Raw genomic sequence first — 13400 nt, 5'->3', positions numbered from 1 at the left:
AACACTAACTTGCATAACCACAAGCACTCGCATATCCACTCCTACAAACCATAGCCACTCTTCTCTAGCAACATCAACAACAACAATCATTACCCATATACCTGATAAAATCCTATAACCTTCAGAAATCACAACTCCAAAAACAACAATTCCAACAACAAAAGACTTACTTGAAACAACAAGAGCTGTAGAATTAAACCCAGTCTATTCTCGATCGAATCAATATACTAGGTTTGCGTGGAGGCTAAGCCAGAGGAGGAGGAGAATGAGGCTAAGCTGGAGGAGAATAAAGTATTCGTGGAGGCTAAGCCGGAGGATGAGGCTGATCAGCACTTTAGAGGAGAATTTCTGGGTTAGGTGGTTCGGTTTTAGGGTTTCATGGAGGAAAAAGAAGGAGATAAGAGTTGGGGGCAGAATAGTAGGATCAAGTGGAGTGTTGATAGATTAGGTTTTTTGAAGATTAATGTGGTGTACTTAGTAAATAAACAGTTCACAAAAAGATATGTGTGTAGTAAATTAGTAACTACCTTCTATAGCGGCCATTTCCACTTCTTGAGTGGTGTCATCATTCAAAATCACCTCATTGACATTGATTGCAATGATATTTTTCATCCAACTATATGCACATAGTAGTACTTCAATAGTTCTTGGCAGCAGAGAATTACGTCGGGCCGTTATCACACGATCACTAGTGCGGGAAGCAGATTTCCACGGCAACCTCCAATATCAAATAAGTGGAATTTCATCTTGTCATCATATTAAGGCACAAAGATTTAGTACTCGTTGTTCCAACTTATTTAGTACACTCCAACAACTTGGAATGCCTAAAAGGAGATGATCTCACATATTTCATCTCATTTCTGATTCTTTCAACTGAAATAACACACTTCTATAATCCATGTTTCATGATGATATTCAATATATGGGTGTAACATCTGACATGAAGATAATTCCCACCTAACAAATGCTTACACCAATATTTTTTCACCCATTCCACTCCACCTTCATTCGCAGAAGCATTATCAACAATGATGTACATTATCTTCTTTATCCCCCACTCTTTAGTCATCCTTTTGAGTTGTTTCCCAATGCCTTCACGCTGTGGTCCTCAACCATACTAAAACTAATGATCCTCTTGTGTAATTTTCAACTTTTGTCAATAAAGTGCATTGTTATATACACATAGCTTGAATTATTTGAAGAAGTCCACATATATGTGGCGAGACTTACTCAGGCCATAAAACCTTTCAAATCATCTTTCAACTTCTCTTTCTAAGCATTATACATCTTGAAGATGTGTTTGACAAGAGCCCAGTACTTATGAAACAAGTAACCGATTCTGTGATGCTCATGTACCCCAGATACATCATAGTGGTATATCCATAAAATAATAATATAGGATAAATCCTCATACAGTTATGACATCTCAGTGGTGTGTAGCTATGACAACCACCCAACTCAAAATGGTCCGACCCCACATGGCCCACAGTCACAAGCCCAAATGATCCATCTGAAACATCCACAAACAACCATAATATGATGCATGTAAATTTCCCAGGCATATATCCTAAATGCAAAACTCGTCTGAAAAATATTTCATACCGAAAATAATATACAAGTTTTATAAACCAATTTTTAAATGATTTATTAAATAATTTTCTAAATAGTGCATTAGAATAATATCTACATCCCAATCCCATTTAAAATACATGCCTATGCTACATGTCAAATGGGATAATCAACATTGAAACGAAGAATAAATGCACACAAATAGATTTAAACATAAACCCTAATGTAAGTGACAACAAGATTTTCATAAACAGAATGGAGTAATCGAAATATAGAGCAAATATACGGAAACAATAAGAATGGTATAATAAAGAATATCACAAGGATAGAAATATCGGAAAAATAATTATGTAGTAAACAGGAAAGGAACTGTGGGTACAGGAAGCTAAAGATAAGAAACCCCTGCCTTGAGAGCAGTGCACAAATACTATGCATCTACAACGTCTATCATGTCTAGTCGATCCCTCATATCACATATATCAATATTATACTAATTAATAACATTAATAATCATTTATTAGTCCTAATTACCTTTTTACCCTTGGTCAAATTATCAAAATACCATTGGACAAAATTATTAAATACCCTAGGAAAAATTAACCAAATGTCATTGACTTATTTCATCGAGTTTGCATGCATGCAACTTGATTACGTACTCTATTACTATTCACACTATTCATCCAGCGATAGCCAATGGCACCAACGAGGGTATGATTGTGATTATATCGTTCTTGTGATTACCATGAAGATGATTTGGTGGTCCGACGTCAACTGTACAAACAATATGCACCAATAAAAGTTCGGGCACTCTTGATCAAACTCCAGTTTCACGGCCAAAAGGTGTTGTCTCTGGTAATCGGAGGTTGTTATTGGATTTCTATCAGGTCGTAGATCACTGTGGTAATGCCCAACGATCCATTTGGTGATTATAGTCACTCCAGCCATAGATGACCGAGTGAGTTTAAGAGAGAAAGCATGTGACCCATGCGGCCTAATCCCTTCTCCAATAATCCCTATAGTCGACTCCGACACGGAGATTGCCATGGAGTTTTTGTCATGCTGGGATTACTCTGGTGATCCCCGTCATTCCATTACGTGTTAGAATCAAATTGAGCTTCCAAGGAATCCATTTGCAATTGAAGCATGTTAAACCTAAAAACAAAATCAAGAACATACCTCCATATCCATTGTTTGATGGAGCATGTGGTAGTTGTAGGGTTGTTGATGAAGTCGTCGGAAGATTTGCCATGGCAAGGGGGTGATGAATATTTCTCTAGTGAATCTTTTCCTTGCTTCTCAACTCCAAGAGTACAAGAGGGAGAGAGAGCTTCGTGTGTGTGTGTTTATGAGTTAGAACAATTATTGCTCTTTCTCACCACACATATAAACACATATACATAGCACACATATACGTCTTAAATACCCTAAATGCTCCTATGTCATTAATTTACACTAGTGATAATATTAGGCAATACCAAATGGGTTTAGACCATAGATGTTAAAGAAGGCTTTTGGCACAATGGGCTAGCCAAAACTTTATATATAACCCATGGGCCTCTTGCTTAAATGTATGTGAACAAAATTTCATCCCATTGTGCCCGCATATACTATGAATGAGTTGCTTACAAGAGAATTATGCAAGTCCATAAAATAATTCTAACATTCTCCCACTTGGACTATATAATTAAAATAGCTAAACTCATCCATTCAAGTGAGTGTATTTCAGTAAGTATCAATAACAAATGGTCATCTCAGTTATTCATAACAATATATTGACATGATATAGCAATTATATATAACCATGCACCATCGATACTAAAAAAATATAGCAACCATGTCAACATAAACAATACTCCCACTAGTTCAAAACAACTAGGTCCTATCAATCCCATACGAGAGACGTGTTCTCTTAACACGAATATAGTTACGCATTTTGTTAATGGGTCTGCTAACATGTTGCTTGTAGGCATGTATACAATATCAATGAAGGATTATGCTATCTTTGCTTTCACAAAATAGAACATAATATCATTGCACTTAGAGTGCTTTAGTGGTCTAGAAATGGAGTTAACAACTCCCAAACCGGAAACAAAGTTTCGTAACCACAACGCGTGTCATGTCACCTCATAACACGTCACATACTCTACTTCTATGGTGGAAGAAGCTTTAAGTTTATGTTTGACACTTTCCATGAGATAGCTCCTCCAGCCATCATAAGATATATCTAGAAGTGGATTTCAAATCATCCACACAGCCTGCATAATGAGCATAAAAAATCCAACTATATCAAGAGTGTCGTTCACTGATATGTCAACATAAGATCTTTGGTCCCCTAAAGAAACTTAAAGACTTTCTTAGCCCCTTGCCAATGGTATTGACCAGGAATCACTCAAGTAAGGACCTAGCACACCCAATGCAAAAGCAATATTAGGATGTGTGCACACTTGAGCGTACATCAGGTTGCCAACAACATATGCATATAGGACGACTTTCATGTGGCCTCTCTCAATCTCATCTTGCGGACATTGAGCCTTAGAGATTTTTTCATCCTTCACAAGTGGTGTTTTTCTAGGAGAACAAGATTGCACATTGAATCTTTTCAGAATGCGATCAATATAAGTTTTCTGAGACAATCGGTCTAAAACCCTAGATTTCGAGGGGGGCTTAGTTGATCCACTCTAAAAAGTTTTGGGTAAAACTTGAAATATGAAATAGGAGTGAAATTGAGAGGATTGCAAAAGTTTATGGGTTCAATCCTCACTCTACTACCATCATGGTCGTCCGACCATGGTTCATGTCACCACCACCTACAGAATGACTGTCGGTTTACCAGAAGTGCAACCTAGCTAACCCCGACCACTATGGGAGAAAAAGACTAGATATTGCAACCTCTGCAAACGGACACCACCGTTGGACTCACTGGAGCAAGGAGAACATACGTCATCCAGTGGACAGTCGCAATGGCCATCGAAAAAGGTAGATCCGTTTTGGACCCGATTGCTCGACCCATTGACCCATTTTTAAACCCAGTATAATTGTTTTAGATTATTTGATTTTGATTTAATTTTGAATTATTATTTACAGTAAATACAAATTTATATGTAAATGTTATTAGGTTGACTTTGGATAGGCCATTGACTAAATTTAAACCATTGACTAGAATTTGTGTTTTGACCATTAGGTAAGTGTTTGAACCCAATGAGTATAATCCCCATTTAAATAATTTGGCCCACATTATTTAATTTAGTCATTTTAAATAAATTGGCCTATTGACTAGACTTTAAATAGTTTGACCAGATTGTTATAGTTGACCAGTTTGACCAATTGTTGGACCAGAAAAGTCAATAGGTCTATGACTCCAACTGGCCAGTCCCAGTAGATCACATCCAACACTACACATTAAATAGAGGTATTTTAAGATCATGTTTTAGAGTCTCAAGCATTATCCTTAAAACAAATATATAATTAAGTTAAATGAAAATTTTGAAGTTTCCTTATCGAAATTCAAATTTCCCATAGTAACTTACATGACAAGTGAAGTGTCTCTTCAAAAATAATATAAAAAATTTATTAAGAATTATAATTGGATTAAAAAAAAAAAATTTTTTACAGAAAACACTTCTTATCTTTTCCCTCCTAAACTTCCAAGGTATTTTTAATATTATTTTGAAGATATTTTAGTTCTTATTATGTTTTAGTTACTTAATCATAAGTTCATAACCGTAAACATATTTGAATTTATGATTTAACAATGTAATGATTATCCTTTATCACTATTTAAATTATAATATGATTATCCAAATAGTAAATTGATAATTTTAAATTAAAATGATTGTAGACCATAATAATCGCACACATATTTAAAATTTTTAATTCTTTTAGTATTTCAAAAATTAATTAAAGTGTTAGAAAGCACAAATAATTTAGCAATTTGATAATGATTAGAAATCTTAGTTATGTAAATGCATCTAAAAATGGTTATCCTTGATCACTCTTTGAATTATAGTTTAGCAATTTCAGATTCTATAGACTATTTCAAAATAATATATTGCATACAATTACATTTTAAAATAATGAAATAGATTATGATAACTAATATAGAATACTGCATTTAAATTTCAAATATGATAATACTGTATTTTAATTGTTAAATCTACGCATTCATTAAACTTCTCTTCATTGTCTCTATTTTTCCTTATCTATCGCATGGTACGAATGGCTCCATTATTTGACTTTATTAATTCTATCACTGATGATAGACATGATTGGAAGTTGAAGGTTCGAGTTATACGTTTGTGAATTGTTCCAAACTTTGTGAGACATGATCAAACAAACATAAGATGATCCTTATGTATGAAAATGTAATCTCAATTTGTTGTTCATAATAGGGTGGAAAGATTCATGCATCCGTAAAAACATATTTAATAAAAAGGTTCAAAAATACGTTGGTTGAGGTTTATGGTTATGCTACGATCAATTTTATAGTTGGTTACAACAATGAAAAATTCAATTGACAAGGCATAAGTAAAATTTGAATTTCATGGCATGCAACCCCTAATTTTTCTTCGTCGATAGAGTTGAACAATCCAAATATATGAAGGTTTTCTTTTTGGTTCTTTTGATTCCTAATACATAAATATTACTTGCTCTACCCAATATTTATATGACTAATAAAAAATAAAGCTTGAACGATCAAGTAATTAATATTTACAATTTTACTAATCTTCTTTTGGGGATGTACGTTGCGCCTTCCATATATCAATCTTAATTTCCACGAAATATATTTTTTTTTAAACAGGGATTTGGGGAGGGTGTAGGATTCGAACCCATGACCTAATGAGTGGGTGATCCCTTACATGCAATGTGATTGTCGTTCAACTAATGGCTCACTTGCTAATTTCCACGAAATACTATAGATAAAACATAATTTTGCAAAAGTAAATGGTATCATAAATAAAAGTAAGATCATACAATATATAAGAGTATAACACACTTCAATTTTTTCCCTCCTAAACTTTAGAGTTTTTACCGTATTAATTTATTATCTCAACCGACATTGAAATATTTTTAAATCAATAATATAGATGATAATATTATATAATACAAAATATTCGCCAGCAAAATTTTTTTTTCCTACAATACTATAAATATATTAATATATAAGAACCACCATTTAATCTTATCATGTCTTGGCTGCTTGCTCATCACCCTAAATATATTTGAATTTCTATCATTTTAGTCTTCTAACAACCACTTATAAATATTCTTTATCATTAATTTAATAATGTAATGATTATCTTCTATCACTATGCAAAATCATTAATTGATAATTTCAAATTAACTATTATAACCACAAATATATTTGAATTTTAATCATTTTATTATTTAAAAAATTAATTAAAGCGCACATGGTTTAAATTTAAAATTTGGACAATGATTAAAAATCTTAGTTATGTGAATACACCTAAAATGGATTATCATTTATCACTATTTAACATCAAACTTTGAACATAAGAGATTGTATGCAATATTCTTAAAATGAACTACATTTTGATGGTATAATCGTAAAAAAGTGTGTTTAAAATGTATAATCTTAGTTATTTAAATACACCTAAAAATAATTACCCTTCATCTCTTTTTAACATCAATTTTGAACATAAGACGTTCCATACAATATTTTTAAAATGAACTACATGTCAATGTTTTAAATAAATTATGATAATACTGCATTTTTAAATTTTGAATAGGATAGTATTGCCTATAAATTGTGAGGTCTACGCATTCATTAAACATCTTATTCATATCTCTATTTTCTTTCCTCTCTTATCTATTGTATGCTACAAATGGCTCCAATGTTTGATTTTATTAATACTATTACTCATGATAAATATGATTGAAAGTTGGAGATTCGAGTTATACGGTTCTGGATGGTTCCAAATTTTGTTAGATCGAGATGATCCTTATGGATATATGAAGAGGTAATCTGGGTCCAAATTTTTTATCTATATATATATAAAAATAGAATACAACTTCACAGTTTTTCCCTCCCAAACCTCCAAATGTTTTTTTTGGATTTTTTTTATTCTTATTATTTTTCAGGTATTTTTCAGAACCGTAAACATATTTCTATTCCTTCATCTAACAACCATTTAAAATGATCCTTATCAGGTAAGATTATTCTTTATTACTATTCCAATAAAAATTAAACTTTTAAATTAAGATAATTATAGACTATAATAACGATAAACATATTTAAACATTTTTAATCCTTTAAGTATTTTGAAAATAAATTAAAACACACATATTTTAAATGTAAAAGCTTAATAATAATTAAAAATCTTAGTTATGTAAATACACCTAAAAACTAACTATTATCATATAGTCAGCAATTTTAAATATTCAAATAGATTTTGATAACTAACGCAAAGATCTCCGTTGAGGAAAAAAGATATTTCACGCTGTCACGTTTCCTTCTCAGCACATTAGGCTCTCTCCTCTTTTCTAAGCGTTGGCCTTTATCCATTCTCGGCTATCTATTTCAAGTAATCGTTTGGGTTTTTGTAGGTGCATGTGCTCTTTGGTATGGATAATTGGGTTCTTTCTCTATTCTCGGCTATCTGTTTCAGGTAATCGTTTGGGTTTTGTAGATGCATGTGCTCTTTGGTATGGATAATTGGGTTCTTTCCCTCACTTTGACTTTTTTACAACTCATACAATCCTTGGATTGAAGCGTAGAGAGGAACAAAAAAACCAGAAGAAACACAAAAGGCTGATTTGTTCTAGGAGCGAACGAAGCAATATCCAGAGTACAGGCCAAGTTACCTTCGGTGATTTTTCTGATACTGAAAATGTCTCACTTCATTATCAATATCTTGGGCAGGCCCTGAAGACATCCACCTATCCAGTTCTCTTGCTAGCTGTCTTGACAATAAGCTCCCTGCTCTTACATTTACACTATGTTTCTATGTTTTATGACGTTTGTAATATTTATTTCATTAATTTTTTGTGTTATCAGTTTAAAGTTATTAATCCTTCATTTAAAATTGTTGTCTTTAGAGATGTTTAAGCGAAGATTAAGGTTTAAACTGATATTCTGATGTTTTTATGTTACAGAGTAAGCAATCGGTCAATTGGGCATCACATTTATGGCCCAAACGATTGCATTTTCATGGGACTGTTGACAAATGCTCAGTAATTGATGCTTAATAAGTTAGACAATGATTAAATAAATACCAGGTACTGTGCCAATAGCTTAACAAACAAGGCATGTTTGTTAATGTACTGGAAAGTTCTATACATTCTTTATATCGATATCAAGTGCATTACATTCACTATAACCTTGATGATTACTGTTGGTTTTGATTGTTTTTTTTTTGGCAGGAGCTTTGCTTTTGCCTGATCGATTCTTGAGTGTTCAATTTGGTGTTCTTGAGAAGGAATCAGGTGCCCAATTCAATCCAAACAATTCTTTTTATTGCATCGATTGATATGAATTTTTACCTTAAAATGTTCTTGGATTTGTTTGATTGTTATCCTGGATTTCTGTTATTCATCTTGAACCTCTCTGTGATTTGGGGTTTGTTATGAGTTTTATTTGCTGATAATCGCTTCTTAGAGACCATTCTAGGTGATTTGCACCATTTCCTCTGTTGCAAATTTTAAAAATAATTATGAGCTTTATTCTCTAAATTGTTGCTGGATTGTGATACCAGGTTTAGAGAGTGACGAAGAGTTCAGGACGGTGATGGAAGTCCCACCTCTGGTAGGAATAACGTATCAACAGTCCTTCTAAACTGCATTAAGGCCACAGGTGAAGGTGGTGAAAGAAAGATGTAAGAGCCAACCAAACAATGAAAACGTGAGTCTTCAAAGTTGAAAATTGTTCGATCTTAATGTGTTTTATGGTTTTCCAAGACAGTTAGAGGCTCCATACTCAAATTCTATGGTACGTTTGTTTACTTAGATTTTTTATGAGAACTGCACCATCTTTACTTGGTTTCATTTGTCCTCAACATGTTTATTTTCCATTAGACCATAAAAGCACAGAAGAACCAATACAGAAATTAGTTGTATGATCATCTGAGTATAAGAAGGTATGAATGATTCTTCTGTTGCTTTTTTTTCCTTTGGAAATGTCTCAGATCAGAAAGGAAGGATGTTGTTTTCATGTAATATGTTTTTGAAAGTTTTCTAATATTTTTTTCAACTCCTGCAAACAATATGGTTTCACTGCAACAAGTAATGTGCTTATTAATGATTATCATCAGTGTTACTAGAAAGTTAGGTTACATTGATTTGCACAGAACCTTGCATGGGAAGGTGAATTAGCATGCATGGATGCTCTGAGGATGCTAGCCCAGCAATCATTCCATTCACAATGTTGAGTTAAGTCGGGGGTTTGACTTGCATAACAACATAAGTGCTTCGTCTTAAATTTGGGGGGGAAAAACTGCTTCTAATGGTTAGTTTCACTTTATTTTGTGAAAACTATGCTTGATTTTGCTTATGTTGCTGTTTTAGGAACCCTCAAACAAGCAACCACTGATTTGAGGTTCACTCAATTACGAAGAATACATTATATTGGTTTGAATTTAAAAATATCGTAGTAGATTAGGATAAATTTTCTTATGCAGCTCTTTGCATTAGTGTTGACAGGTTTCATGCTACCTCTCTTTATCTATTTTAAGATGCAATTTTATTAGTTAAGCTACTCTTTTTATGTGATTCACTTGACTGTGTTAGCAGTGGATAGGTACAAGCTGTTAAAGGGATCAAAACGACTTTGGGCATTGGCCAAGTCGTGTGGACTCCATTTACTTGAAGCTCTTATCAATATTTGATTTTAATTGGGTGGTCATCAGATACTAGAAAGCTTGGATTGAAATACTGCTACAATAGGCAATGTGCACTATACGCAGTTAGGGCACCCCTTTTGAAATTGATGAACTTTAAGTTAAGTGGGTGACTTGCATCGGTAAATTTGACTCCTATGTTTTGGTATTCGTTTCAATATGTTAATGCTTTCTCATTGGGGAATGTAACCATGTTTCAAATTGTCAAGTTTTGTCGAAGTTCCAAGAAATACCCTCAAACCCATACAAAGAGGGAAGCATTGAATTTTCCTTCCTTGGTATGCAGGATGATTATGTCTCTAGAGACTCTCTAAAGTAAGAACAACTTCAAAAAATAGTACATGGTGCTTGTGAATTGTGTATCCTGTATATACCATTAACTCAATCTCTATTTAGCGATATATTTCTAGATCAATCTTCCATAGCAAACAAAATTATCATACTTTTCGGTAACTCTGTTGGTTCTTTTATGATAAGTATTTCATTAAAGTTATGAAAAAAAAAAAAATTTCGTGCATCGCACGAGTCCAGATACTAGTTTATCATAAATTAATAATCATATTTGACGTTTGATTTAGTTGTTCGCAACAGGATGGAAGGTAAAAACATCATTAATAATTAATCCTGTTGAGAAAAACGCAAATGCTTACGCATGTCTTTTTAGTGCACCTCTCTTAAGATGAAAATGTGCTTCTTGCTGCTCGATCGGGTGTGCGTTTGGCATCACCGATAAAGACTTCATGAAAGACAGGCTTGGCTAGTTATTGAATTATATTGGAGTGGTCAAGGCTTGTGAACCAGAGCAACATAGTTATACGAGGCTAGGACTATACAGATGAAGCTGCAGTTTGTAAGCAAGATGTGAATGGATTCGGGTGTACTTGAAGCATTTGCATGAGAGTGCTGAAATATATATATATATAGTAGCAAAGCATGTAGGATTTTGTGAAGGTGGGAATATGTCAAAGGAGATGCTAGCTTGAGCTCAATTTTGCAGTTCCAGCTGCGGAGAGGCCATGGATTATGGTTTGGAGCTCTATCTTACATCTTCTCAACCTGTGAGGAACCACATTTTGTTTCATTCTGTAAATGTAAAAAAATTTAATGGTATTTTCCTCCAAGTTAATTGGTATAAAGTTATGGAACTGGTTGAGTGCCACAATACGTGCTTACAATCTCAACATTAATCATGACTTTAGTAATTTTCATAATTTCTATAAAAGGATTTAATTTTCATAATTTCAATTTGAACATCAATCATATCTCTCATTTGCTTTTGGTTACGTTCTCATTTGTTGAGTTCGCGGCCATTAATTTGAGAAACAGAAGAGAAGTTCAAAATCATTATCGTCACTATCTTATCTTTTTATTTACAGTAGATTATGAGGAGTTATAAGGTTGTAAAATTACTTTTTCGATTTGATTATGGTTGAACCTTAACTTTATGGCTTGCTCTGACACAATGGGGGTTAGGCCTACATACATGCCAAAGTCCAGTGTGCATCAATTAGAGTGAGCATAAACATTATTTTATTGATCGTTTTCGTAAAAACATCCTTCAAGTACTATTATGGATTCACTCAATTTCACTATCGAGACTACCTTAAAGGTTAGGACTATACATTATTTTTTTTCTTTTCTGTAATTGTATTTTCAATGGTTTCAAAGTTAATGTCTTTTTTTTTTCTTTTATTAGGATTTGACTTTGTTCTCAATATCATTGGGACTTTTCTTGGTTACACCGACATAGTGTGGTGATGATAAGCTAGCTTGCATGCCCAAATCTTCTATTGGCAATGTCATTTTTTATTTAGTAATCTATTTGGTAGAATTTGGGTATGTATTTACTTCTTTTTCCGAAAATTTTATCTTATGTATTCAAGAAAACTATATATACATAACTCAATTTATATTTAGCAATATATTTCTAGATCAATATTTTATAGTAAACACAATTATGCATACACTTTTGAGAAACTCAATTTGTGTTGATTCTTTTATAATCAATCATTTTAGATAAATTATAAATATTTTTTTTATTATTTGTGCATCGCACGGGTCCAGACATTAGTTAAAATAAAAAAATAAGAGAAAGAAAACCCATATGAGGTATAGAAAAATTCAAGTTTCTCAAATTTCGAACTTGATATGCATGCATTTTCTTTAAGAATAATTGACATCCAAATTATTTGGTGTAATTACACGTGTTCACAACTAGTGTTTTCTTTTTGATAACCGATAACGACACCATATAAATTTTCTTTTTGAACATTCGATATGGAAATAAATTCGGGCCATCAGTCCGACGTACACATAAATTTCTCTTTTGACAATTGATGTGGATTTAATTGCAAGCGCACAAATCGCACAAGTAATAAAGAGATGAGTAAATTATCGTTCCCACGAGGATATGTTGGCAATCAAAATCAATGTCAAAACAAGCAACAACTATGTAAATTGGGAAAAAGGATTCGAGATTGGTTTTGTTTTTAAACTAAACTAAAGCAAAGAACAAAAGAGCAATTAAGTAATCACAAATGTAATCAAAGATGGGAAGCATTAGAGTACTTAATTTCACCTCACCTATCCAATTCAACTCCCTTGGTCCCTTAATCCCTAATTCCTCTCTTAATAATGACAATCGGTCTCCCTATCCTATCCAATGCTCTATGTCTAGTCACACCGGAAGTATCTTTATCCCTAATCCCTGTTATTCCTAACATTCGAGTTCAAGAGACAAAAATCCATTAAGATTTATGGATTAACCGTGTAGCGATTGCATAGGTCGTGCCCCTATATTCCTATGATTCATGCAACCTTTGTCGTCTATGACAAGAGACAAATCCTAGATATCTCCTTCCTGTCTCAATCTAAGCAACAAATCAATTGAATGATGGCCAAACATCCAAAAACATTAAGCACACCCATAGACAATCAATAAGAGAGAGAAATCAAGAAATAAGGAAACCAAGGTTATTG

General features: G+C 33.1%; 1 long non-coding RNA gene across 1 annotated transcript; it reads left to right on the top strand.

Annotated features, from left to right (window-relative positions):
- The first annotated feature begins 8339 nt into the window (after positions 1 to 8339).
- LOC120004964 lies at positions 8340 to 9607 on the top strand. Its single transcript, XR_005469684.1, has 3 exons — positions 8340 to 8805; positions 8950 to 9012; positions 9282 to 9607. It is a non-coding gene; the product is annotated as an uncharacterized LOC120004964 (long non-coding RNA).
- The last annotated feature ends 3793 nt before the right edge of the window (positions 9608 to 13400 follow it).

This window comes from Tripterygium wilfordii, chromosome 9, assembly GCF_013401445.1.
Source record: "Tripterygium wilfordii isolate XIE 37 chromosome 9, ASM1340144v1, whole genome shotgun sequence".
Classification (NCBI taxonomy): domain Eukaryota; kingdom Viridiplantae; phylum Streptophyta; class Magnoliopsida; order Celastrales; family Celastraceae; genus Tripterygium; species Tripterygium wilfordii.
This window is presented reverse-complemented; position numbering and strand designations above follow the sequence as displayed.